This window comes from Haemorhous mexicanus, chromosome 3 (assembly GCF_027477595.1).
Source record: "Haemorhous mexicanus isolate bHaeMex1 chromosome 3, bHaeMex1.pri, whole genome shotgun sequence".
NCBI lineage: Eukaryota > Metazoa > Chordata > Aves > Passeriformes > Fringillidae > Haemorhous > Haemorhous mexicanus.
Window position 1 is genome coordinate 74,304,044 of NC_082343.1, and position 27,712 is coordinate 74,331,755.

Here is a 27,712-nt window from a genome sequence, read left to right on the forward strand (position 1 = left end):
CAATGAACTCATAGTTCAGGTACACATTTTACAGGAAAGTAATTTTTAATCACTCAGTTTTATGAGAATCATGACATCATAAGCTATGCGTCATATCTAAGTCATGATGATATAGAACCTGTGACTGTTTCTGATCCTGAAGTTTTGAGCAGCTTTCTTAGTGTTTCTCAATTGTTCAGTGGCTTTGTTCTTTCTCATCACTTTCTCTGGGCATTTCCAGTTCTGCTATCCTTTTTTGAGATAGTGTGATAAGTAGGTTTGCACAATGCCACAATGGCACTTTACAGTTTTCTTCTTTACTCTTGTTTAAGGTAGAAAATCACAAGTGTTCTGTATGCTTCCTTAAAGCAGTTTAAATGGTCAAACTTCACAGCACAACCCTACTGAATTATGTTAGAGATAATTAGAACTTAAATAAAATATTTGTAGATGTGAAGACATACCTTGCCCCAGATCTCCAACTTAGTATTTGGACAGTCAGGCATCGCTTAATTTTGCTTCTAATGAAAAGGTCAAAATTGTCTCACTCTATTGTAATAATTTCAATGTTGGGCCACAGTATTTTGTTCCATGTAAAGAATCAGAAGTTGCTTTTTTTCCCCCCCTCACCAACATGTATACATTTGTGTATGTTTATATCAGTATAAGAGAAAGGTTTTGTCTTCCTCACGATTAAAAATAGATGTAAATGCTACTTTAGAAAAATATAGAGCTCCAAATAAACTGTTTTTTTAATATTTTAATGCATTTACTACATTTTCTTCATAAAATTCCGTGGATAGATATTCTTGTGGCCTGTCATTAGCAATTTCTTTCAAACCTTGAGACAAAATGAGACCATACTCATCTCTACCATTTGAAACAAGTCCCTTTCTTTGTGACACTACATTTATAAAATACTGCAGTAATCATTCTTACTGTTGGAATTTATAGACTGAAAATGATGAATTTATCTGTCGAACTGGAGACCAGGTTTTCTCATGGTCCAGAGTGTTTTAAAATAAAATAAACACTTTTTTCCCAACTGGTTGGTACCTTGCTGTTCTATTTATGTGTTTTTCTTTTCCTGCTTAGCTATTGTTCCTTAGTTAATTATTTCTAATAAGGGATGATTTTCTTTTCTTGTCTGTAACTTCCTATATAAAATTACAGAGTTCACAGATATATAAACAAGTTAGAATTATTCAAATAGTTTTAAATTATAAATTAACTTCCTTCTTTAAAGGAAGAAAAAGAATATGAAACCTGGTGGCCTTTTATTCTATTCTGTCTCTTTTCGTCTCCTCATATGCATTTTTGTTTGTAGATGGATACACTCACTTGAGCTTCTTTATCTAGCTTCAGAGGCCAATAAATTCTCTTACCTAGAAATTTATGTAAGAAAATTCTAGGGAATTAGTTACACCAGGTAGATAGAATGAACATGTTTATAATACCACATCTCCTTTCTGCAAAGAGAAAAATAAATGTATATGTGCATGGCATTAACTCCGTGCACAGGAACAGTCTCCTCAGAATTAATTTTCATTTTTGAGCAGAACCATGGTACTTGCATGCACTGACCATCAAATGAGTGCTGTCAAATGATTGCTGTCAGGGATCTGCAGGTTTGCTGAATCAGAGCAACACATTGCCTGTCTAATGCCTCCCTAGCTCCTCTGATGATGGATATTGACAACAAAGAAGCTGCCTGGTTGTTTTGCTAATTTGTTATTTTATTTATGGGTCTTTTGTGTGCGTGTCACTTTTATGTATGATGTATTTCCACTGTTGATGTGTCTTCCTTCTGCTCTCAATGGTGTTCCTGTGTTCCCAGCAGATTCATGTGTTTGTGGCAATGAAAGAGAGAGAAGTGACAACTGTCCTCCTAGGACACAGCTCATAAATTATCCCGTACAACCAAAGCACCAGACAAAACAGTTTTTTCAAGTGGTCACAGATGAGCTATGTCCAAAGGAATTTGCTTTTTCAGATGTTTATTAATGCATCTGTTTACTGATCTAGGACATGCAAACTGCGGAAAGGTCACCGTTTGCAGGTGGAAATACATTTGCCAAGCCCCCTGGAGACCAGCTTGATTCTGATCACAGTGGATGCTAGGTAAAACCCAAGGTCTTAACCAGATGGTTTCAACTGTTTTTTCTGGTTGAAGTGCTACACTGAGTGCAAAATTTGTTTCTAGCATGGAGAAAGCACAAAATAAAAGATGAGAGAGAAATGGAGGCAGAAAGTAGAGCAATTATTATTACCAGCTGTGACTAAAGCTGCTATGAATATGGCGAGCTCAGAATACTTAGTATATTTATTCCAAAAGATGTTTTAAATAACTGTAATTAGATAATTAAACGACTTCCCGTATAAAATTTTATCACATAGAATTAAAGATGACTACATTCTGTACAGCAAAATGAAGGCAATACTAGGAGGGGAACAAAACTTAGGATATTCTTTCTGCAAAAATTTTGAAGGGTAAAAAAATTGAAAAAAAAGCTCCAAAATAAAGATATACCAAAAAGTCTCTCTCCTGGAGGCTATTTTCTTATGTACATGTAGGAAGAAAAAGCTGAAAGAACTGGAACTTGGAAATGGGACAAGTTAAGTCTCTTGTGCTGCTGAATTCCAAGATAGTTTCTGGGAATCTGAAAATGTAGTGTAGAGTCACCATATTAAGTAAGCAGCAGGAGATCGGTGTCTGACAGGACACCAGTTGGATTCTAACACATATCCTTTGCAGTTCTTATGGAAGTGTTTGTTTTTGAGGAGTTGGTACTTGCAAAGCAGGAAAGGAGAGCATGCAGATTTTTTTAGTTGTCTCTTCTCCCCATCAAAAAAAAAAAGACTAAGACCTAAGCATAAAACATCTGCATTTGCCTAATGTCACTAGGCATACTGCAGCTAAGTTCTCCTTTCTCCATTTTTTTGCTATCACCTCTGGCATGGGCACTGAAATCTTTCTTCATTTTACAAATATCTTGCTGAGGAAGAAGATCCACCAGAGTCTGTGAACAATTATATTATACACTTTTCATCACAACACACAAATTTTGTAATTTATGCATAGCAGTAGTCTATAGAACTCATCACACTTGTTCTCATTGGATTTTCAAAATAAGAGCCATGGGTATGTCTACACTGCTCTATGTCTGCACAGAAAGAGTCAGCAGTGAATAAATCTAGCACTCTGCACAGGGATGGCCACATGGCTTAAGTTTCTGCCTTGCTGACTCTGTTTTTTGCACCATGTCAAGTTCCTGAGCGATCTCACCAGCCCTCCTGGCACAGATGGATGAGCTCCTGCTGCCTACTTGGGCTGGGCTGAGGAAGAACCAGGTCTGCAGATATACTGGTTTTTAGGACCCCTATAAAAGACATTTTATTTTACTCATTCAAGGTATCATTGTACCAGATCCCATGTAAACTTGTAACATTTGTTTTTAGTTTGGCAAGTGCAGGTTATGAGCAAAGCTTGAGCATCTTATGAAAGCTTTTTCTAGAAAACTAGTGGAATGGCCTTACATTGTCTGAAAGGATGTGAAACAAATCCAAGCAAATAAACTTTGTATACTTTATTGGGCTAAAGAAAAAAAAAACCTGTTTTTTTTTAAAGCAACATCTTTTCTCACCTGAAATCAAATCTCAAGACTTTTAAGGTCGGTGATGTGGCTAATTGGGTGTAGTTTCTATTATGGGTATTTGGTGAGAGGAAGGGAAATGAGACACTCCCCGAGGTCCATTTATGAGGAATTGATTGCACAAAGAGAGGTAAAGTGACTGCAAACTCTCACGGTGCCTTAATTCAGGTCTCCCAGGGACTGCACCTGGAGACAGTTTTGGCCCCTGCTGAGGACTGCTCTTGTGAACCCATTGTGAAAGTAATTGATGCATGCAAAAGGTAGCATTCAGACCTTGAAATTGTTTTGCTGTTTTCTTCAGGCCACACAACGCCGATTTTAAATACTTTTTTTTTTTCAGAAAAAGCTTAGGAGGAAAACTGAATTCCCCCTTTACTTGCAGATTAGCTCTCTGCTTGTTTTTAATATATGTGTCAGTTACACAAAGCTTGGGCGGCCCTCTTTTAAAGGACTGAGTAGGCTTTCAGCTTGTCCTTTTTCTTGTCATTTTCAGTGGCTTTTGGTACCTTTCTGATTTCTTTATTAACTTTTATTCACTGTGTTTTATTTGTCCCAATCAATGGTAAGAGCACAACTTTCTGTTCTGGACTCTCTGTACACTATAATGCAGTTTTGATCCCCTGATTGAGTTGTTCTATTATTGCTGTTTCTGTTTTCACTCTTAAAGCTTGCCTTTCTTTAATTCACTTTAAGCAAACATCTGGATAGCTTTAAAGGGTAGAAGACACCAATACTGTCAAGATGCCATTGATCTTCCAACAGAAGATCAAGCTGGCAAGCTGGCTACTTTCTCCCTGTGTTTTGGTTCTTAATTTTCTGATTATTTTGATAGTTCAGAAGTTTTAGTAGCAATGCAGGTGAACTCATCCTTGCCTTTTCATGTTCACCTCCTTTTTGTGTTAGTCCCAGACAATATGGCACTGTCAGAAAGTGTTAGATACAGCTTTTTTATGTTGTCTGAAACTGTTTCTCAACTGGAAGCTGGAAATAGCACTTTGAAAGCCTGTGTCCCGGACTGAGTTTAGCATGTTTTGTTAACACTTATCTTCATTATGGTTATTCCTGCCAAATGTGTTCTGCTTTTCAGACAGTTCCAGACAGTTCAGTTTCCCTGAGGGGGAAGATCTGTTGGGCATTAGCTGTGGAGATAAATAGATGATCACTAAAAATTCAAAAGGACAGAATTAGCATGTAATGAGTTAGTTTTGTATGCGCAGAACTTCTGTTGTATTGGATTAGGTACAGGTAGCCATGTTCTGCATTTTATAATTTTATATCCTAATTTTTGGTATGTGTTTCATATTGTAAACTTTAAAAAAATGAGGCTTTTTTAGGATAAAGAATGGTGATGACCTGAGGGTGGGTCTGCACAGTAGAGAGGTGGAGCTGCACAGGTCCCTGAGCAGTTGGAGCTGTGGACCATTAAGTCTTTAAAGCCCAGCAGTGTCTTCAGGGTTGGGTGTATGCTATGCTCACTGCAGCTCCTGCTTTTGGGGTCAGACAGACAGAGCCATTTCAAATATCTATGTCCCTGACACGTGAGGTGTAGCCCTAGCTTTTGCAGTGATGGTTACTCATCAGGTTCTTCCAGCTGGGCCAAACCATCAGAACTTCACACAGTCATTCATTGCAATAACATGCTTATCTGATTAAGATGGCCTGTTGGCTTCCTTGCAAGAAATTAAATGAAAACTTATCTTTGTCTGAAGCAGGATAGGAGAGTAATGAAACAGCTCTATCAGTTTTGTCAGCTTTGGAATCCATAAGGAGTTTTCCTCTGTCAATGTAGTCGGGATGTTTTCCATTGTCGCCTCGTAGTGTGGTGACAGCTATGCTGCAGGACCACTTGGCAATTTATCTAACCACACACATGGGGAACAGCAGCTTCAAGGACTAAGTCCTGGCTGTATTTATCTTATGCCTCATTGTGTGGTGATTCTCTTGGTCTCTTCCTTTCTTCTGGGTCTTCTAGAGAACTTGAACAGTATGAATGGATCAAATAAATCTGAGTTCACCTCAAGATCTCAGTGGAGCATGGGCATTGTGCTGAGTCCACTATATAACACAACAGAGAAGGTCTTGAAGTCACAGTTTAAACTCATGACTTTCTGCATGTCAGTCTAAATCATCTGACACAGTTGGCTTACTCTGGCATAAAGCACCCAGTGTATGTAAAGAAACTCTTAAGCCTAATAAATAATACATAAATGTAACAAAAACCTCCCCCAAAAAACCCAAACAAACACACACCCCACAAAAAAACTTTAAAAAACACAGAAAAAATACCCAATCAAAACTCCCAACCCAAAATACACTGGGACCTCAACAGTGCCAGTGTTTTACTCAATAGTATTTTACTTCAGTAATTTTCTAACACTGAGATACTCTAATTTCCTACATTACATCATAAGCTGAAGGCACTAGAAAGCCCTTCTGTCCACTGACATCTTCCTAGTACTTCAACTTTGAGGAATTTGAAGTATCAAAAGCTCTAAGATTGGCTATAGAAATGCAGAGACCTGCCTGAATGAGAGCTGTTGATTGCAGATTCATAACTTCCAGCAGCTACACAGATAATATAGTTTCAGTGTATGTTTTTTTTTTTTTTGCATAGAAAACAGAATTACAGTGAAGCATGCAGGCTCTTGTATAGTGCTGATGGTATGATAAAATTTGAGATGCATGAAAAAAGGGAGAAGAATTTTTCATTTCAACTTATGAAAACAGTAAAATTATAATGGCGTCAAGCTGTAAATATTATTGTGAATTGCAAGATATTAATCTTTGAGTGTTTGTATATGCATATATCCATGCCTACATTAGCCCACTGATTTGTCTTTGTGTCTATGTAACAGCTGTACCCCTTTATGCTGGGATAGTAATGTGACCACAGATACACAGTTTATGTCCAGAGTTTCAGTCTGTAAAGTCAACCAATATCAGTTAAATTCACTGCTTCTAAACTAAAGTTATAATGACCTTGCTGATGCTGTAGCTTTAATATTCTTTGATCTAAGAGACACTTTGCCAAACAAAGAATCTTTGAACCAGAGAGGGAATAAGAAAACCAGGAAAACAGGAAAGCAGTGTTGGAAGTTAATTTGGGGTTATAGAGGACAAGTAACTAAACTCGTCTTTGTGCTATGCAGCAAGGAGCTGGCAGGTCCTTTGGTGTATAGGTGGGGGTCCACAAATTGAGGCAGCAAAGTGATTTTAATTCTAACTCACAGCAGTGGTGAGCCTGGTACAGAAATATCATGTGCTACTCTGGTATAGACATTTTCTAAAAGGATGTTGGAATGGTGGTACAGAAAAAACGGTAAAATGCCCTTTGGAGACTGCACAATCTCTGAGAGATAATTTGATTATAGTGTTTAAGTATCTTCAAGGGAAAAATACAGAACACTGAACCAATGACTGGGAGCTGCAGACAGACAAGTTAAAATTAAAATGAGGTACAATATTCTTTAAAGTGAGATTGATTAACCATTGGAACAAAGGAAGTGCTTGAATTCTCATTGTATTGCATTCTTCAAATCATGGCTGAATGTCCTTTCTGAAAGTCAAACACAACTTATGGGACTCAAAGGGAAGTAACCTGCAGAATCTGAATGACTTGTTTGAAAGGGTCTGCAAGAACAACCTCAGAATTTGCTCTCTTCAACTCTTCAGTTTTCTAACATAAAGCCATGTATTTCACAGCGTCTGTCTGACAAGTTTGTTTCGGGGTCAAGTCTCTCAAAATTCCCCTCACATCGGACAGCGAATTCAGAAGCGTTCGACTCATATGTTCTCCTCTGAAAATGACATTGCATTTCTCTCTGATCAGTATTGTTGACATCAAAATACCCCTTCTACTGTTGAATGTTTCTCACATTGGCTCAAGGATGAGTATTAGTTATGATAAACATATACATGATATAAGGGCTTTCTGTGCTAAGTATATCCCTCACTGACAGACTGAAAGATCCAAGAGTCTATATATAAAAATGGGCTGTTCAAAATCAGTGTATATCCAGCACAGTCTAACTCTAATGAAATCCCGTTGGACTGTGGTGAAATCAGGAAAGCTCTGCCTCTGTAAGCGAAATAATGTAATTCTATGCTCAAAGTCACTTCTAGTATTTACAATTTATGTTGTACCTTAGGACATTTAATTTAGGAAGTTCATTTTAGCCTAGGCCTACTATGTAAACACAGAAAAAAAATTTATATATTAAAGTACTGCTCTACACAAAGCCTAGGTGAACTACCACATATAGGACTGAAACAGGCCACTGATTAAATGGTAGAGAACAAGTTACCATGCATTCACTGATCTGTGTGAGCTGTCTGCACACAGCATCCTACTGAGTGCTAATGACTTAGAATCCCAATTATCTGGCCTTTGCTGTGGGACAGGAATACATACAGGAATAATTTCCATGGACCAGTGGATACATGGTTGCTTTCTTCCCTGTGATATGCCTGTTTTAAATCTGTATTTTTCCTGCTAGCTCAACAACACCTGCAGGAGTTACTCAGCTCAGGAAATACCCATTTATGCATGTCAAGTGAAACAGTAAAAATGAAACAGCTGATCACAGAAAAAAATTCTATGCTTTTTCTTCTTCCTGCACTAGTTCCTGCTGCTGTTATAAAGAAAATCTATTTGCTAGAAGTTAATGGCAGATATTGAACAGACATCACAGTTCATGACAGTACTTCCTTGTGTGGACTCAGCTTTTTTATTTTTATTTGCAAAGGAAAATATGAAATACTAAATTTTGGGCTGTTTTTTCCTTTAAAATACAAAAATATTTGGAAATTTTGCTGAACTCTTGATATAGACTGTCTTGGGAGAAAAGGAAGCAGCTGTAAAGGGTTGACAGAACTTGAATTCTTGAAAAAAAATGATATATAGCCTATGGAGTTATGATTGAGAATGCACATCACCTTGGAGCTGTCAGCAGTGGTAAACAAAATAATGTTAGTAGCACTTGAAGAGACAATGGACAATGAGTGTTTATTTCTAGTCAAATCTTCACCAAGATCAAGCACACAAAATGCTTCCAGCATTTTTACCATCTAATTTCTGGTTAAGCTCTGAGAAGTGAGTAAATGAGAAGTGAGTAAACTCTGAGAAGATGCTGTAAATGCACCCAAAGAACAGTGGCCAATGGCTCAATGTCCAGGCAGCAATCAGTGACAGGTGGTGTCTCTAAGGGGCCAATACTGGGACCAGTATATTTAATATCTTCACCACTGACACAGAGAGTGGGATCAAGTGCACTCTCAGTAAGTTTGCAAATGACAAGATGAGTGGTGCTGTTGACACACCTGAGTGACGAGTTGCAATCCAGAGGGACCTGGACAAGCTGGGAAAGAGACTGTTGAACTTCATGTGAACCTCATGAAGTTCAACAGACAGGGACTGCACCAGGTTTGGGGCAGACCCTGGTATTAATACAGGATGGGGATGAACAGATTGAGGTCAGCCCTGCTGAGAGTGACTGGGGCTACTGGTGGGCGAGAGGCTGGACAGAAGCCAGCAAAGTGCACTCAGAGCCCAGAAATCCAAACTGGGCTGCATCCAAAGCAGTGTGGCCAACAGGTCAGAGGAGGGGATTCTGCCCCTCTGCTCTGTTCTTGTGCGACTGGAACACCTCATCTGCACCAGCACAGAAATGACATGGACCTGTTGGAGTGAGTTCAGAGGGGGGGCACCAAGATGACCAGAGAGATGGAGAGCCTCTTTTATGAGGAAAGACTGAGATAATTTGGTTTGTTCAATGTGAAAAGAGAAGGTTTTGGAGCGAGCTTAATGGCATATTTCAAGACCTAAAGAGACCCATGATGACAGATTTTTCAGTAGGGCCCGTTGTGATTGGACAAGAGCTAATGGTTAAACTAAAAGAAGCTAAATAAGGATTAGATATAAGGAAGACATTTGGTTTTTTCATGAGAATGGAACACAGGAACAGGTTGCCCAAAGAAGTGATAGATGTCCCACCCCTGAAAACCTTCAAGGTCAGTTTGGATGGGGCTCTGATCAACGTGATCCACTTGAAAATGTCTCTTCTCATATAGATGGTCTAGATGACCTTTAAATGTCCCTTCCCACCCAAACTGTTCTCTGATTCTGAGATTGCATGATTCTATGATGATCTTTCTACTCCATACCTCCTGTAAAGTACAAGGAAAAAACAGAAACAACAAACCGTTTCAAGTTAGAGTGGATTGTATTTTTTTTTAAACTGATGGTATTCCTGTTTCGTCTTTTTTATATGTAATATCTAAAATATTGTTTTATGGATGAATTTTGTTCTCTTTATCCTCAAAAAGGTTCTCTTTATCCTCACAATTTTCAAAATCAGGTCTATTGCTAATGTCTTGTTTAAGGCATTGTACTATCGTTTTATTATTTGGAACATCCTAAAAATTCTTTTGAAATAACATTGAACTATTTATATCAAGTGCTTTTGTAGCTGCATTTTCAAAATACTGAGATCTAGAAATTAACTTTGGAGTCCCATTTAGCATGAATAAGAGGTATAAATAGCTGGTTTCATAGTTTGCTGTTTGTAAATAGATGGATACTTCCCTAAACCCTTTCAAGGAAGATCCTCAGCAAATAGTGATGCAGGATTGGATCTTACACTATAAGATATAAATAAAAGACAGGAGGAAATTCATTTATAGTAATGGGAAATGTAGCTAGCATTATTTATGGGACAATGCACCTTTCCTAAAGGTCTTCCTTTCCTAAATTCACATTGTGTTACCTTTTGTTACACAAGTAAAATGATTCCGTGAGGTCATTGCTCTCTGGCCCAGAAGGCAAAAATGATTTGCTGAACTGAATGAGGCTGGGGTGTTTTGGTTTCCATTTCACTTCTTGTTGGGGCTTTACTGATTGTAATATCTATTTTCGTGATTCCCTGTGAGGGAGCTCTCACTGAATAAAATTTTATTAATAAATTTAAATGGACTTAGCTGCATAATAAAGAGTCAACCTGCCCCTCTTAAACTCACAAATCATGAAAGTTGATCCATTTATTTGAATCATTCCATAAGGTTTAAAGACATTTTCAAAATGAGAAGAACCTGGAATTTTCAGTCCTTAAAAATCCTAAACTGAAATTAGTATTAAAGAATAAGTGAGTTCAGTTCTTCAGTATTCTTGAGGCACTATTGTCATTTCATGGTCAATACCAGGTCTGTTCTGCTAATAATTTTTATGCCAATTATTATCCTGGGACTTATCTGGTCTATTACTCTCTCTCTAAAATAAAGATGAGTTTCACTGGCTTGTGTCAGATATGGTCCCAGGGAAGGGAATAGCTGAAGGCAATTTATCCCAGAACAACTTCCATCTGCTTGCTTTGAACACTCAGGGACTTTCAGTTTCATGATTCTCTTGATCAGGGACTGTTAACTCCATTGAAGTACTGTGATTTCCACAAATGGTTGCCAAAATGAGAAGATCAAGCTAATTTTCTTTTATGATCCAAGCCTGGATTTGAGTCTAGGTCTTGAGTAATATGAGTATGTAAGGCTAATACTCTTTTTCATTCTATTGTTCAAATGCTTTTTGTTTCTGCTTAACTACCCTGTGCTTTACTCAATAGATTTATGTTATAGATTTAGGTCACTTCCAGGGTTTTACATCTGGAAATAAAATTTTGCTATAAAATAGTAGCAGTCATGGGAAAGCCTATTTTAATGTCACAACATAAAAGCTGCATATATTATTTTAGTTCAGAGATAAAATGAGGGTTGGTGCTGTGAATGTATGATACAGTAAAAGACCAGATGAAGAAGTTACATCTTGTTCTGGTGTCATACGAAAGAACAAAATAGAAAACTGAGCTGGGGATTTTCATTTCAATTTCCAGGAAGCTTTTCCATTTCAATATATGTGGAAATCTGGAGCATTCTTTCCTTGTGTTAGACTGTGGTCTGACCTAAATAGTCAAGGACAGAGTAAGAATTGAGAGAATGGAGCATTAATTTATTTATTCATTAGTTCCTGTAAAGCTTCCACTAAAATAATGTGCAGATACCACTCAGGGATATGCTTAATACCTTTCTATTTCTTATTGAGTTTTTTTGTATTACATGTACCTGCCCATGATATTGAGGTTACTGTGAAGAGGGAATTGCTTTAACAGGTGAACAGCTGAATCTCCACGATACTACACTGGAAAGAGAAAGCTTATTTGTGAGGCTTGTTAATTTGTCTAAAAATTGTATTATTCATATCAGTGATATACTGATAATGGCTTAATTGCATATCCTGAGCAATACTTATTTTGTACCTTTAAGTCATTAGACTGACCATAAAAGTGGCATCTTAAAAAATATGTTTACAAAGGCTTTTGTAGATAAACATGAAACAGTATCATGTTAAAGAAATATCACTGAGACTAGTGGTGTGGAATATATATTCTATGTTCCTCAACTGATGTGCTTACAAAAGTGATTTTCTTCAAGGTTTTATCACAGCCATATCCATAAGCATGTACATTCAATTCACAGCTGCTTGTTGTGATCTAAGAATTGAATTTATATTGTTGAATGAAATGTATGAAATTACTTCCCTAGTTTTATGCTTTGCTTTGATCCCACACTTAAAGAAAAGAAAACAAAACTGTTCTCTCTGCCACTCCACATTTTAGAAATAACAGTGATTAAAACCCCTGAAGACACTTAATTTCATCCAGCCACATTTTTAGATGTTACCTTAAACCCCAAAATTTCCCTGAAGTGATCTGACTATTTTCTGCTTCACACCTCACAGAGTACATAGAGAAGACCTGCTCTAGCTCCTAAAGAAGGGCCTCTGCATTTGTATTGTGACAGCTAAGATGCTAATGGCAAGGAAAGATCATCATACAGAATCATAAATAGATCTGTCATTTTAAAATAAGGTGAAGGTGTAATGTGCTGGTACAATGCTGCAACTCAATAATTAAAATGATTATACAACAGGTGGCATTGAACAGCACATAAAATCCTGTGCATCAATCACTCAGGAAAGGCAATCAAAGTAGTGCAAATGTATGACAGAATATTAAGGTCTTAAAGCTGTGTTATAAAGGCTCAATCTATCTCAGGTTTCTCCTCTATAAGAAAATTCAAAAAGAAGGAGTTGAAAAAGGATTTAAGGAAGATTCACTGTAACTCTGGGACTCTGTAGAGAAATCAGTGGTCCTAAGAACTAGGTGAGCTGTGCTTGCCACAGTGATATTTTACAGAGTTCTTTAAAATAGCAACAAAGAAGTTTGAAGTTTAAACATGAAATCCTTAATTTATATTTAAAAAGGATTTAGCTTGACTCTTTAATTGAACCTAATCATAGCAATTAGATTCTCTTAGGTATTTGAAATAAGCCAAAACTGAAGCTCCATTTGTGATGATAGCCCACAGAAAGAGCAAGGCTCACTGACACTCATAAACCTTCCTGAAATGCAAGAATAATAGGCCCACTTAAAAAGGTGCTAGTGTTCATGTAATTCTTTTTTTCCGGACCTAAACTTCCCTCACCCTCCCTAGTTTCCCCCCCTACTTTTAACAGTCATTCAAGGAATGTTTAATAATTATTTAGGTCACTATAATAATTATTTTAGGTCATTATTAATAATTATTTCTAAGCATAATAAGTACAAAATGTCTGGCACAGTAACAATCATATCTTTGCAAACAATGTTAATAGCTGCCACATCAATAACTGCCCACCACATATAACGAAATAATGTTCAGAACTGCAGTACTGATAGTGTCTGAAAATGGTACAGTTTACCACTGTGGAAGGTGGTAGAAGCCATCTTTTTTTGATGAGCAGTCCTGGTCTGTAATGTTTGCCCTGGTTGATCAGGTCTTCCCTTGTACAGGACTGCAGGGGCCAAGCTCAAATTATGTGTCTTTGTGTCTGTACAAGAAGGAACAGGGTGAGGGCCGGCATATCTCAGTTTCAGAAGTACTCCCCTTGACTTGTTCTGTCCTACAAAATCCATCCCAGTTAACTGTCATGGATAGAACAGAAAGATTTGCTTTCACCGACACAGAGAAAACTGTAAAAAGCTTTGCTTTGTGTTTTTCCTACTGCTGTTATTCTGCCCTCAATAGATATTTTCTTTTCTGAGAGTATACGTTATGGGAGTGCCATTCAGTACTGGGTTTGGCTGAAATAATTTTCTTTGCAGTAGCTGGTATGGATTTATGGTTTGCTTTTGTGCAGGAAACAGTGTTAACTCGTGAATTTTTTTTGTTACTACAAAGCAGCGTTTCCATACAGTCAAACCCTTTTCTGCTTCTCACACCCCATCCCTGCTGCAGGAGGATTTGGGAGGGGACAAAGCCTGGACAGATGACCTCAGCTCTCCAGAGGGATATCCCACGCCTTATGACGTCAGCAGGTAAAGTGAGAGTGGGGCTGAGCTGCCCACCAAGGCTAAACCCACACCACCCTACCCTGGGAAAACACACACGCAGCTGTTCCTGCTTCGTCTATTCTGGCTTTTGTCATTCCGCCTCTTTGCAGCACACTTGCTTTGCGGGCAGTGCAGATGTGGCCAGCGGTGCTGAGGGAGTGGCTCTTCACACCGCACTGCCTCCGTCTGTCGGCGAGCCAGCGCTGCGCCCGGCTGGCTCGGGCTGTCAGCGTCACGCCACGGCAGCCAGCAGCAGCCCATGACCTCCAGTTGTCTGCTAATACCTCTTGACATCTTCCAGACTTGCAGGCTTGCCTTAAAAAAAAACCAAAAAAACAAAAAAAAAAAAAAAACAAACAAACAAACAAAAAAACCCCCAAACAAATAAGGAGTAAATAAATAAGGATAATTTGATGTGTTAAAGTGTGTTGCTAAGAACAAAGGAACAAATACATGATTGACCCTGTAAGTTATGTATTATTTCTTTTATTTATCCATTGAAACAGGAGAAATTAGCATAGGATCTGCTTTTCTGCATAAAAATTATTCTTCTTAATAAATATTCTGGGAATAGTTTTATACATTTTGGAAGCTTGAAGTCCCCTGGTTATAAATCATCTATGTTCCATATGGCACAGACATGTTTTAAAGAGTGTACCCACTGGAAAAAGCTGTATATTGTTTTTCTGAATGCTTTTCCCTTGCCCCCTAAATTTATAAACCATATTGTCACCTTCCTAAGTGGTTTGTGGTTTATAGAGAAAAATTTCTAAATTTTTGTCTGTCTGCAGAGAGGGGAGAAAAAACAAGAGGTACCAGGTCTTTTCTTGTAACTGTAGTATTTTAGCTGGTAGAATTGATGGAAGGCTCAGAGTGTATTAAGTATTCAGCTCACTTTTCAGATCACCTGCATTGCTATTGAACACCTTCCCTTAAAACAAGTGCAAAGAGCATTTGATTGCCTACCTAAAAATAGTGCCTTTTAATGGAAAGTAGGAGATGCTGAACCCGCAACGGAGAGCGTAGGAAGCAGCCAGGGCTGTGCTGGCCTGCATGCAGCTACTGAGGATGCTTTCAATAGAAGCTTGGGTGATTTGGTCTGATCCCAGATGATTAGGCACTTATGACAGTCACAGCCCCTGCCAGGTTTTAGCTTTCCTTCAGCAAATGACCTTCAGGATGCCCTATAGTAAGAAACCTTTCAATACTATTTTTGGAAAAAGGAAAAGATTACATTGATTATTATTTTTTTCTGCAGCTTACTTTTAATAAAATGTTCAGACTGCAGATTAATGCTTGACATAATTATATTTCTGTCCCTTGGAAAGGATACACATCTTGAAAAGGTTGACATATGCTTTGTTGAAATACCATGCAGCTATTATTACTTGTACAGAGTGCATTGCTCTATCACACATTTTCTCCAGCTTCTCTTGCTGCATTAGAACCCTCTGCTTTCTGGTGCATGGGTTACAGAAGCTCTCAATTTAGAATTTTTCATGTATGATGTACCTCACTTCTGGAAATGACCCACAGTCTCATCTTAATGATTTTACTACCTCTTGTTTTGCGATTTTGAATCATATAGAATAATAGATGCTGTTTTGATGACAAATAGTAAGAACATAAATGAAATATATCCTATTACAGTAGTCAGGGATTACTCAGGCAGGTGGGATTGTCAGCTTCATACAAGTTCTAAATGTTGGAGTTCTCTATAGTAAATATAACCATCAAAATCATATAGACACCAGCTTCAGATTACTTTGCTGACCACCCCTTAGAATGATGGCAGGTGCCTTTCATCTTTCCCATGATGATTTCCCTTTCTGAGCTTGTGAATTTGAACCCACTTACTTCCTAGGAACTGCACAACATCAGTAGCAAAATACTATTTGTGTGAACAAAGCCTCACTAAAGATGACAGTGCAGCCACTGCTACTGCACAAATGGATAAGAGCTTTGTAATGCAGCCTAAAGCTGAAAAAGAAGCAGTGGGTGAGATTCATAAAAGCCTGTGGCCAAAAGCAATGTGGGGAGTAAGTTGCCAATTAATTCCATGAATCAAAAACAAAGAAAGAAATAAATAAATGCTATTTCCCTGACTCCAACTCCCGAGCCAAGATGTAAAATCTCTTACCATTTGCAACTATCATGAACAAGCATTTCTTTAGGAAATCAAACCCTCCCCATCCTCAGGTGCCAAATTATAGACATTTGAGTTAATTGAAAAATTCCTCACAATTCCTTAAGAAAGTCAGAACAAATACTGTGACGTGGTTCCTACTTCACAGGAAGTGATTTCACAACACCTGTTGATGGGAAGAAGAGAATAAATATTTTTTGCCTTTGTTTGCAGCCTTTGCTTTTGCTTTATTAAACTGCCTTTATCTTGGCACATGAAGTTTTTCTCAATTTTATTTTCTCCCCTGCCTTGTCCTGCTGAGGAGGGGAATGATACAGTTGCTTGGTGGGCACCTGGTGCTCAGCCAAGGTCAAACCACCACAGTGTTCCAAGAAAAGAACCCCACAGACTAATCGAGTGAAAATAAAAGATTTCATAGCCTGCTAAAAGAGGAATAAGGCTAGAAAGGGAGAACACTTCAGTCTTAGAAACAGAAAGAAACCTGTAATGAAGTAAAACATATGAAAAGGTGTGCGTTTCATAAGAAAAGGAGCAACAAATCTAAAGGTTCGTATGCTCTAAAAGATATAAAAATCCTTATGTTAGCAATCATAAGATGAACTAAACCAAAAAAATCTCTTTTTTTCTTGGTTACCAACAGTCATTTTGAGACTGTCACTATGCATTTTAATATATACAGTCTCCTGTTAATAGTGTCTGTGTGAATAAATATATAGTAGGGGAAAAAAAGTAAGAAAATGAAAAATAGTAGGTCCTGATGCTATTGTGTGTTTCCAAATCTTAATTTTTGTGGATTTCAGAATTTTGGTCAGATATGTATCTAGAAATGATCTTCTGGCTGAAAGGAATGAGAGGAAAGACACCAACCCAAGAAATATGTAGGGTGCAATTAACCACCTGAACAGAGAAACAATGTTGGACATTTAACACCCATCTTGTATTTCTGCTACAGTGGGCTGTCCCTAAGCCAACAGGGATGGATAAGCCATGTCTGCTTCCCCAAAACATTCTCTCTGCAGGCAGGTGCACGGGTTGAAAAGGCTCTGATGGTGTCTGGTTCTTGTTCATAATTGCATTGCTTTATTATTACAGAGGATTATCTCAGTGAAGAAGTCAAAGCTAAAGCATTGATCTCCTCAGATTCAGTGACCTGTCACTGGTAATCTTTGATTGTTTCTAATCAAACCAACACCAGCAGCATGGAGCAGGTCTATAGTGTTACTGGAGGTCTGTTGAACTCTCTGTCTCAATATTTTGCACTCACAGCTTCCACTGACTGTAACTACTGAAGGCACACCTATGGCTTGGCAGCCCAGAGCTCAAGCTATTCTGTCTGCACTCTTGATCTGTCAGCAAGCTCCAGACACTGCCTGTGGCTTTACTTCCTAAAAATGGATCTATTTACTTCCCCTCTGGATGTTACTTGGATTCTTGACAATATAGCAGCTCTCCCCTAGCTCCTCATAGAGCTCAGCAGTAACTGGATGTCCAGTTAGCTATCGCCGTGTTGGATACAGGCTTTGAAGAAGGCAAGCAAGGATTGTTAAGGGATGTACTGACTCCATTTTGTGATTCAGATTCCCTTGCATTTTAGCTAAAATAGTGTTTATTGAAAGGTGCTTGATTATTTGCTCTACAAAAGACCAGCAGGTTAAGGTATCTTGAAATAAAAGTTGTCCATTATGCTTGAATAGAGTGAAAAAGAGTAGGGAAATAATCATACTGTGTAGTTACTGTACAATCAAATTAGAAAGAGTTTGTCTTCTTTCATCTAGGACTTCAAATACATTTTCAAAGAAGAATTTGCATAATGTTATGTGTAATGACTAAACTTTCTACAATGGGAATGTCTGTACTCACATTGCTTCTAGCAACATTCCCTCATTTTTTTTGGTGGATGATTGAATTTGTTGTGTTTAGGTTAAGGTGGAGTTAGGTCAATGTAAGAAAGAAGAGGATTATCTTGCTGCTATAGCAAGAGCTATATATAGTATAAGTATATATAGAGTTTTATCCACCTTCACTCGAAGATCTCATGGTCTGTTTGGGAATCAGTAGCTTTTGTTACAAATCAGATCTTTATTTTGCTTAAAATGGCACAGTATAATTATGGCCTGCTCAGTTATAGCTAATGTCTGTATTGCTAATCTAGAGCAGGAAGACTCTATGATTGTGAACCAATTTCCTTCCCTGAAATATGCTGTATATATTATATACAATTATTTAAACTAATATAGTACACATTGGGATTAGTTGACATTGATTTACAAATAACAAGAGAAACCACACTTATGGTATGCCCTTGTGTTTGTGGGATACAGTCTTGTAAATCAGAAAACAGGTTCTTCTTATTATTAAACAGTTTCTCTCGTGGATAGAAAATTACTCACTGCAGAACACCATCACAGCTGTGAGTCTATCTGCAGTTGGATAGAAGTCTGCTCTGCCAGATAAATGTCAAGGCCTGAATAGCCCTTTTGTGGCAAAAACCCTTCTGGGTGGAATATGGAACAGGTTTTGAACAGAAAGGAAAGTATTTCAGGCCAGATGGTTAATCTGATGGAGTTGTATTCTGACAGAAGGAAAGAGTAGTATTGTGTAGTTTAGCAGATATGTCAGGGAGAGAAGAAAGCCCTTCTGCTAAGTTAATGGAGATCTGTGATTGTGCTGGACTCTAGGGTAAGATGACAGTTCCTAATAATACATAATGGGAAATAGCTAATATAGTATGATAAAGTTTTCATGCTGTTTTACTGTTTCAGCATTTTCTCAATGGCTGAGAACAATTTTCTGGCAAACAATTCCTTATTATTTGAAGTGTGTATTTCTACCTCCATATATGTGATCAGGGTTTGGTTGTCTTAATCTGTTCTCATAATTTTTATGAAGTGTGTCTCAATCATATGAAAATCTGGAGAGGGTTTTCCACTAGATTGCAGAGCTAGAAAACGTTTATTCATTCTATGGAAAAGATTGTAACTCAGGCTACTGTTCCTGTCTAACTTGTCATCAAATGCAACAATTTATAATACTCGATTGGGGATCAACAACTTATTAGGGAGCAAATACCTGGTAAAAAGGCTGGTTTAGGATTTTAGCTAAAGTCACAGCATCTTGGGTGAGGAGGCAGTGAAAGGCAGCAACATGCTGAGATCCTCATTTCCTGCTATCTGGGCCTTTCAGAAAGGCTGATGCACTTGCTGATAAGACACCTGTGGTTTCTGAGAGGCAGTGTCCTTTTGACATGTGATGTGAATCGCCAGAATCAGAATTGAGTAAGAAACAGAGATGAAAGAACAGAAGTTTTTTAATGTGCAGAAGCAATTGAAAAATAAAAATAGGTAAAATGTAAAGAAATCTGGATGTGTTGAGATCAGATTTTTCAAAAGCACCCCAGAGTTAATTCTGTGAGTATATACTTATTAACTGAAATAAGATAGTAAATTTCAACTCTTCTTTCAGATCATATTTCAATTAAAATAAACAGGCTTTTCACATCTGATAAACACAAGGATTACCTGATAGATTGATGCATAGATTACCAAGACAAAAAGCTAGTTGAAGAATCATGGGAGAACTGTGGTGGGAAAGGACCTCAGGTGATTTCTAGTCCAATTTCTGGCACAAACCAGGGTCAGCTATGGGATCAGACCAAGTTACTCAAATTTATCTAGCTAGATGCTGGAAACCTTCAGTGATAAAGAGGGCACAAGCTCTCTGAGGACAACCTGTTGCACTGCTTGGTACATGGAAAAGACATTTTCCCTTATATCCAGAGGAAATCTCTCTAATTTTTAATTTATGACTGTTGTTACCTGTCTGTCCACCATGCACAACTGAGAAGATCCTGGCGCATCTTCATTGAGATCTTCCTGATGACCTTCTCTCCTCATATGTGCTGATGGAGTCCCATTAGGTCCTTCTGGAGCCACTTCTGCAGGCTCACCAAGCCCCATGTCTCCAGCCTTTGTTAATTAGGGATGTGCTCCAGCCCCCTTCACTGCCTGGAAACCCTGTGTTGAAACTGACTCATTTTACCAAATTCTGGCTGGCACTAGATGGATCAAAACCAGATACTATTTAGAAGTGCTCTCATGAGTGCAGAGTTCAGATGGATGACCCCTTCCCTCTGTTTTTGGGTTGACAGACCGTTAATACACCCCTGGGGCGCTGTTGCCTTTCCTTGCCCAGTGCACTGTTTGCCACCATGACTGGGGCATTCTGCAGACTTGTGCCCCAGACAGGCAGTCAGGTCCCTGCCTGTGTTACTGCAGGGGACCCTTCTTTCCCAGCTGCAGGACTTGGCATCTGCCTGGTTGAACTTTGTCAGGTTGCTGTTGTCCCGTGCCTCCAGCCTGCCAGGATCACTCGGAATGTCAGCCTGCCTTCTGCTATGCCAAAATTGTTCCTCCAAATCTAGAGTCATCTGCAAACTTCATGTGATAACAGTCCACCACCTGCTCCAGATCACTGATAATGGTATTAAACAGGAGCCATCTTTTTGTCTATCCATCCAGACTTTGATGTCCCAACATGATTATATGAATGCCATGTGAGACAATCTTGCAGGCAAGAGTAAATGACAACCACTCCTCTTTCCTCATTTAAAAGTGTTCTGTGAGTTCACAAGGCTATACGGATTTTTTTTCAAACTCCCTAGAATGATCATTTACAGAAATTTTTACACTGATTAGGAAAAGTTACTCAGAGACTGAATCAGAATTATTAAACTGCTAAAATGTTATGCAATCTGATCACATTACAATGTCGATCATAATTGTAATCATGATCCCTTTCAGTAGAGATAATCTCTAAGTTGTAATAAACACTGCTTCTGTGACTTGTCTTACAGACACATGCTTTGGATCTTACAATGGACTTGTCACAATAAGGTTTATGCTGCAACAGGATGAACTGCAGGTGTGTGCAGAATGGTTACTCAAACAGCATAAGAAGCTGTTACTCAAAGGGGTGCTTCAGTAAAAAGGATGTCCTCAGACATTTATAAGATGGCAAAAGGTGCTTTCATAATCTCAAATACATGCTGACAGTTTATTATTTTCTTCTAGTTATGCAGGTTTCAGAGTAGCTCTGCTGAAAAATGCTATTATATCTGTGGAACTGTCTCAATAAGGTAGGTTTGCTATAGATTTAACATATAATTGTGGTTTTAAAGACAGGAAAATGGAAGACTGGCGTCCTTTCTAGAGCATAATAATTATATTAATATGGCTTATTGTTGAGTCAATATTCCCTCCAGAACCCATTATATGAAGTCCACAACCTTTCAGCTTGATCCTCAAAGAGAAAAAAATGCGACATAGCTAATATAATTATCATTAAGAATCTTTAAGTACTGCTTGGTTTACCAGGTATAAGGTTATACTACAGTGAGAGCCTTGGGGAACTGGAGATAATTGTGTGGTCAAAACTATTCTGATCATGAATAAGCTGTTAATTTGTTATCATCAGTTATTTTATTAAATACTTGGGCATTTGTTTAATGAGCTGTCTAAATTAGAATGCTAGCCAACAAGAAAATATTAATAAATCCTATGTACAGAAAGGATTTTACACTATTATTGAGTCTTTCCTCTTCTGCATAAGGGTTTTTATTTTCTCATGTGAATTTCTCTTGCTACACATTTCTTTCAAAAACAAGACATGAATGGTACTTAAATCACAAATAGCAACAGAACATTGAGCTTTATGCATTTATATGACAGGGCCCTTGCTGTGTTTTCGTACTGAGGATTTTGACATCAACTGAACCAAGTATATCAGCACAGTGGCTATGTTTCTGCTGTCAAAATGCAGCTTTAGAACTGTTTAAAAATGTGGGAAACCAGCAACATCCTTACAGAAACCTTGTCTATATTTATTCCTGTCTGGACAGAGAAAGCAGAAGGTTTGCCAGATTCTGACAGATGCAGACACTGAATTTGCCACGCAGATTCAGAATGGAAGTCTATTAACCTGTTGCTGGCAGTGGAGAGTACCACCTGTTTAAAAAAATATATGAGAAAAAACCAAAAGATGACAGAGGATATTGGAAGAAATATTTCCCCCCTAATAGTCTAGCACTTCCTCCTATCCCAGCAAACAGACTGGTGCATAGAGGCTGATCTGTAGCTACTATACCCACATGACAGGGGGAAGGCTTATATAGGAGCTGCAAAAGATTAGAGGGAGCCTGAGATCTGTGAGAAGATCCTACAACTGAAATGTAACTTGTAACTACAGCTATAAAAGGTTGCAAGTTTTCATGAAGGACACTTTGAGCTCTGGTGTATGAGAACATGTCTAGCAAAATTTCTGATTAGGTTTTTATTCTACTGATATCATTACTATAATGTTTTTACAGGTTTGATCCTCCTCTGAAACCTGGCTGTTTTATTAGCACCAGCAATAACTTGCAGTAGGAGACTCCTTAGTTTAATTGCTGTTGGGTGAAAAGGTTTTTCTATTACCAGACTGGTCCTTCAGTCTTTCAATTTTGCACAATTCCCTTGTGTTCTTCTTTCATGAAAAAGGGTACTTAGCAAAACCTCATCTGATTTCTCTGAACTATTAATTTCATTTAGTGATTCTTCTGCTTGTCATTTCTAGAGAAAAAATGTTTCCATTTTAATTTTTTCCCCTGCTTCTTCAGTTATGATTCACTTTACACAGCCTTTCTTTTTATTGATCTATTTTTCTTGAGTCATGGTGACCAGAGAAATTATTATGGTAATTGACTTTTATTAGTTAAAACCCACCAAGTGCTACGTACTATTGTGAATAAGCAAGGTGATTGAAAAGGTTTAGTTTACCTGCATGATTCCAGATATATATCTTGGGTAGTAAATCTTAGATTAGAGGAAAAACTAGCAGTTTTGTCCTGTACTTACTAAGCCCATCCATCACTGATCAGGATTTCCTGCTGTTGACATACACCAATTTAGGATCATGTAAAGATACTAAGATTTTCAGGTGTCAATACCCTTGTAGCCTTTGGTAGAACTTGAGTGATGCTGGTATCAAAATGTCTATAACAAAACATGCTATAATCAGAAGAAAGACTTATTTTTATTTTTTTTTAATTTTGGATACACCAATTTGTGCAGTAAATGCTGTCTAAGCACCTGAAAGTACGCTGCACTTCAAACAGATGCATGATGTATAACACTAAAATTCCATGGGTCTTTCACATGAGAGCAACTTGAGAGGATCAGTGTGGAAAATTAAACGTGTACTTCTATTTATAACAAAGGAGAACATTATTTTCCTAGTGATTTTTTTTTTTATTTCAGAAGATATTTATGTAAGGTTTAGTGCTTTCCATTGGTGTACTTGTCAATGCCAGTTTCAGCTTTATTCCTTTGTCTTTTCCAGTGTATTCATGTTAGCCTAGTTTTTCTAAGATTATGCAGTTAATAAAATATTTACAAACAAAAAGGATGCAGGACACAGAAAAGTCATATTTATCCATTGTACATTAAAATTATTGATGCAGAGTTGAAATTCTTAAATATTTACAACTTTGAAACCTATTTAAGCACTGAAATATGAGTTTTATTATGACTGCATATGTATATATCAATAAAATAGGTTTATCATAACATAAATGATGGAAAAGTGTCATAAATCCCTCATTAGTCATAGTTTTATTTTTCATTGTAACACAGGATGTATCTGCTACAGTTTTCTCACATCTTTTTTTTTGCTGGGATAGAACACATCACTGAATCTCTTTCAAGGCTTGTTATATTGATATGAATAAGTGAGATTTTTCATGCTTAGCATAGAGAAACCTTTTCTGGGGTTAATAAATCTTTACATAAGCATATAAAAAAAAGTTTTATGTTTGTCAGTGCAAGATATCAGATACTTGCTTTACACCAGCACCTGAGAATCCCCAGTCAGAAAAGCAGCATGCTTTCACAGCCAAAATGCAAAACTTTGCAAGCACTTAGCACACATTATATGACCCAGCAATGACTGGTCTGTCAGAGAGGGTATATTAAGGGTTTAATACTGAGAATTCACCCATTCCAACTTCAGCCAAAAGTAGTGGCATTTTGTTGAAATGTTTGATGTTTTAAAAAATTTTGATGGGGAATAAAAGGACATCATTAGACCATGCTACCTCTCTATTAAAAAAAATAATTGTATTTGGTACCAATTTCAACTTTAGAGGCATCATTATGCCCACAATCCTCTTTCTATTCATATTGGAATATTGATAGGTAATCCAAGAAAAGTTCGATTTTTGAGAGAGAAATGAATGTTTACATGAGTTGATATTTTTCTGAAAGACTGAAATTCTCAGGGGACAGAAATTTTAGGGAAATTATGCAACACGAAGTGACTCCAGAAATGAGCAGTACAGCACAGCACAATTTTTAGTAAAGAACTTTAAAAAATGATTGGGATGAAGATAAACTATCTCAGTGAATTTGTAGTAAATGAAGATGCAGGTGGAGGGATTTGAAGATGTATTATCTAGAATAAAAAATTACATGCTTTTAGGTACTTCATAGGCAGTTCATAATATTCTGCATCCCACTGCCCCTAATGATAAAGTATGAGACTCTTTAGAGTGCAGCCACATGGGAACGACCATTGATCTAATACTTGTGATGACAGTGATCTTATCACTGTGTGTACCAGATGGAGGAATGCTCAGCATTTGCAACCAGGTCAGAGTCTTGGAAGCAAAAATGTTGGGTCAGCAATAATTGTTGTAGTATTCATTATCCCTTTTTACAGCTTCATTAAGTTCTACATCTGCAGTAATTGCAACTTGTTAAGCTAATTTCTAATTTTGACTCAAATATTTCCACTGCATTTTTGTTTACAAAAGTATTATTTTGTCAAAAGCAAAAAGATAATGAGGAATTTATATATTCAATTTAATATTTACCTTAAATTTTTTTTTTTTTGGTGTGAACTGTTTTCCAAAAAGAGAATTATTCCAATTGTTTCTTACTGATACTGAGATACCCATTTTGACACTATATGAAATATTTTACTTTATAATTATTTAATTGTGAACTATTGAATGTTCTATATCTTCATATCAGGGGTATGACTCCAGAAGAAGTAATGCTCATAGTTTGGGCTAAAAATGTATTTCTGAACATTCAGGTGATAAAAATGTCATGATTTTTCCAGATTTATTGTCATTCTAAACCCAGTGGACCATTCTAGGCATTACATGACTATTGAAACAATTTGTAAATGGTGGGTTACTGTACATCAGTCAGTCTTTAATTACTCACAGTATTTGTAATAAATTTCACATTAAAAAATGAGAACAAAAAGAATTTGTGATGATTTATGCTGCTTAGCTCAGGAAAATATTATTTTCTCGTATGCAAGGTTTTGCCTCTGAGGGGCATTTGATAGTGCTCAAAAATACAGTGAATTGAGTAACTTTAGGATTGTCAAGTCAAGAAGATTAATTAACTTCAGTTTGATTCGTTAAGATCTTTGTGGTGTTCCTGACTGAGTCCTGGAATATGCTGAGGGAAGGAAACTTGCATAGTAATGAAATGAAAATTTATTTTCCATCTCTAAAAATTACATTTACCTATTTCTATTATATGACCTGCTGAGTTTATTTTCTAGGCTTTTAATATTTTCAAGGGCTTGGTTCTTATTTGCTTATTAGACAAGGTTTTTGATAAATTAGCTGTTACAAAAGCTCTGTGTTTGGAATTGTTCCTTACAGAAAAAAAAGGCATTTTCTTTGTTCCATGCAGTAAGCATCCTCAGTAAAGCAATGGTGTGTACATTATAATGGCATGACACCTACATCCAATTTTGTCTGGCATGTTTATAACAATGTGCCACTTGTCACATCTGTTTGATCATGCAGACCTATGTGTGTATCCACACCTCTGATAAACACAAAAGGCTTCAAATTTAAAAATAATTTGTCTTCCCAGCCAGGCTCACTTCACTCTAGGCATGCTGCAGTAAAGATTTGAATGGCAGTAGGAGTGAAATGAGAAAAAGACTAGTACACATGATTTTGTGCTGGAAACAATATTTCAGAAACTTTGAATTTTTTTGCACTGTTGCCCTCCTACCTCTTCACTCTAAATGTAACTCAAATTTTTAAAGCTGATGTTGGCTCTGGGCAGCCAGGATTTTAAAATAGAAGATACTATTTTCAAACATGCATAATTGGACTCCATGAAAATTCCATTTATAGACATTTTCAGTTCCAGAGTGCTTGAAAAATCTTCCTTGAATTAGGCATATAACTGAGGAAAGGAGAATGCAAATGACTGTTACACACACAATGAGCAGCTTCTATTTTCCTGTGTCCTTGTATGACAGTATTACTGGGATGATCCAATGTTCCAAACGAAATAGAAGCACCAATTCTCTAGCCTGTCATCTATAAGATTATTTTTATTCTTCTGTATTATGCATTTTTTTCTTAATATGAGCTGACACATTTATAAAGGGAAACAGCCCTCTGGAAAAGCTAACAGCTACCAGAGAAGGTGAATGTGAGTGTCCGTAGCCAAGTCCCTTCCCTCAAGCCTTTTATCTTGCCAAAACCAACAGAGCCCAAATCTAAGAGCATCCTGATTTGCCCTTCAAAATGCTTTTAAAACCTTTAGTCTTCTCTACCAACTTCAGAATACTTCTTACATTATTCCTGAGTTAAAAGCCACTGCTTGGGATTTGTACAACAGAACATTTCAATTCTTTTTTGTCATCCTGCCATGCAGGTGAGTTTATGAGCCCAAGTTAAATGCCACAAAAGGGCTCTCCACAAAAGGGGACCTAAGTGCCTAAGAGTGAAACTGGCATTTACTAGCATGTGTTAACTGGTCACTGGAAAATGCTGAAGTGCTAAAGCATGACCTTATCCCAGTCATGCAAACATTTAGGAGTACACCTCATGATCAGAGAAACTTACAGCTGCCAAACCTATCCTGCATCTCAGTGTCAAAACCAGGTCAGACACTTATTTTGAAAGGAAGATAAAAAGGCAAAGAATAAATATGTTTGCATTCTTTGGCAGATACATTAGTGAGGAACCAGACCAAGTAGAGAATTGCATGTTCAAATGCTTATGTATCCCCTGCATAGGAATCAGGATTGACACAAGTTATTTCTCTCTGTTTTCCTTTCCTAAGAAGTAAAATTATGTCTGGATTGCCACCCCAGTCGTCACCTAGCTGAATCATTCCACAGATGATGAGGACAGTCAGTTTAAAAATAGGCTAAAAATAGAGCTCTCACATGTGGAAAAGAATAATTCTCTATGGATATTTCAGACAGTCATGTATGATGTAAACTATTATCTAATTACAGAAAAAGATGGAAGTGAGAAAGTAGCCAGCCTAGATCACATTTGATGTACTAAAATTATTCCTGAACTGATCTGCAGGTTTGTGCTCTGCACCAGGACTTGGAGTGCACTATTAAGCCTGGATTCTGATTTTATAATCTCCTTGTTGCAGCTGCCACTCAGTCTTTCAAATCACATATATCTTTGATGTCAGACCATTGTT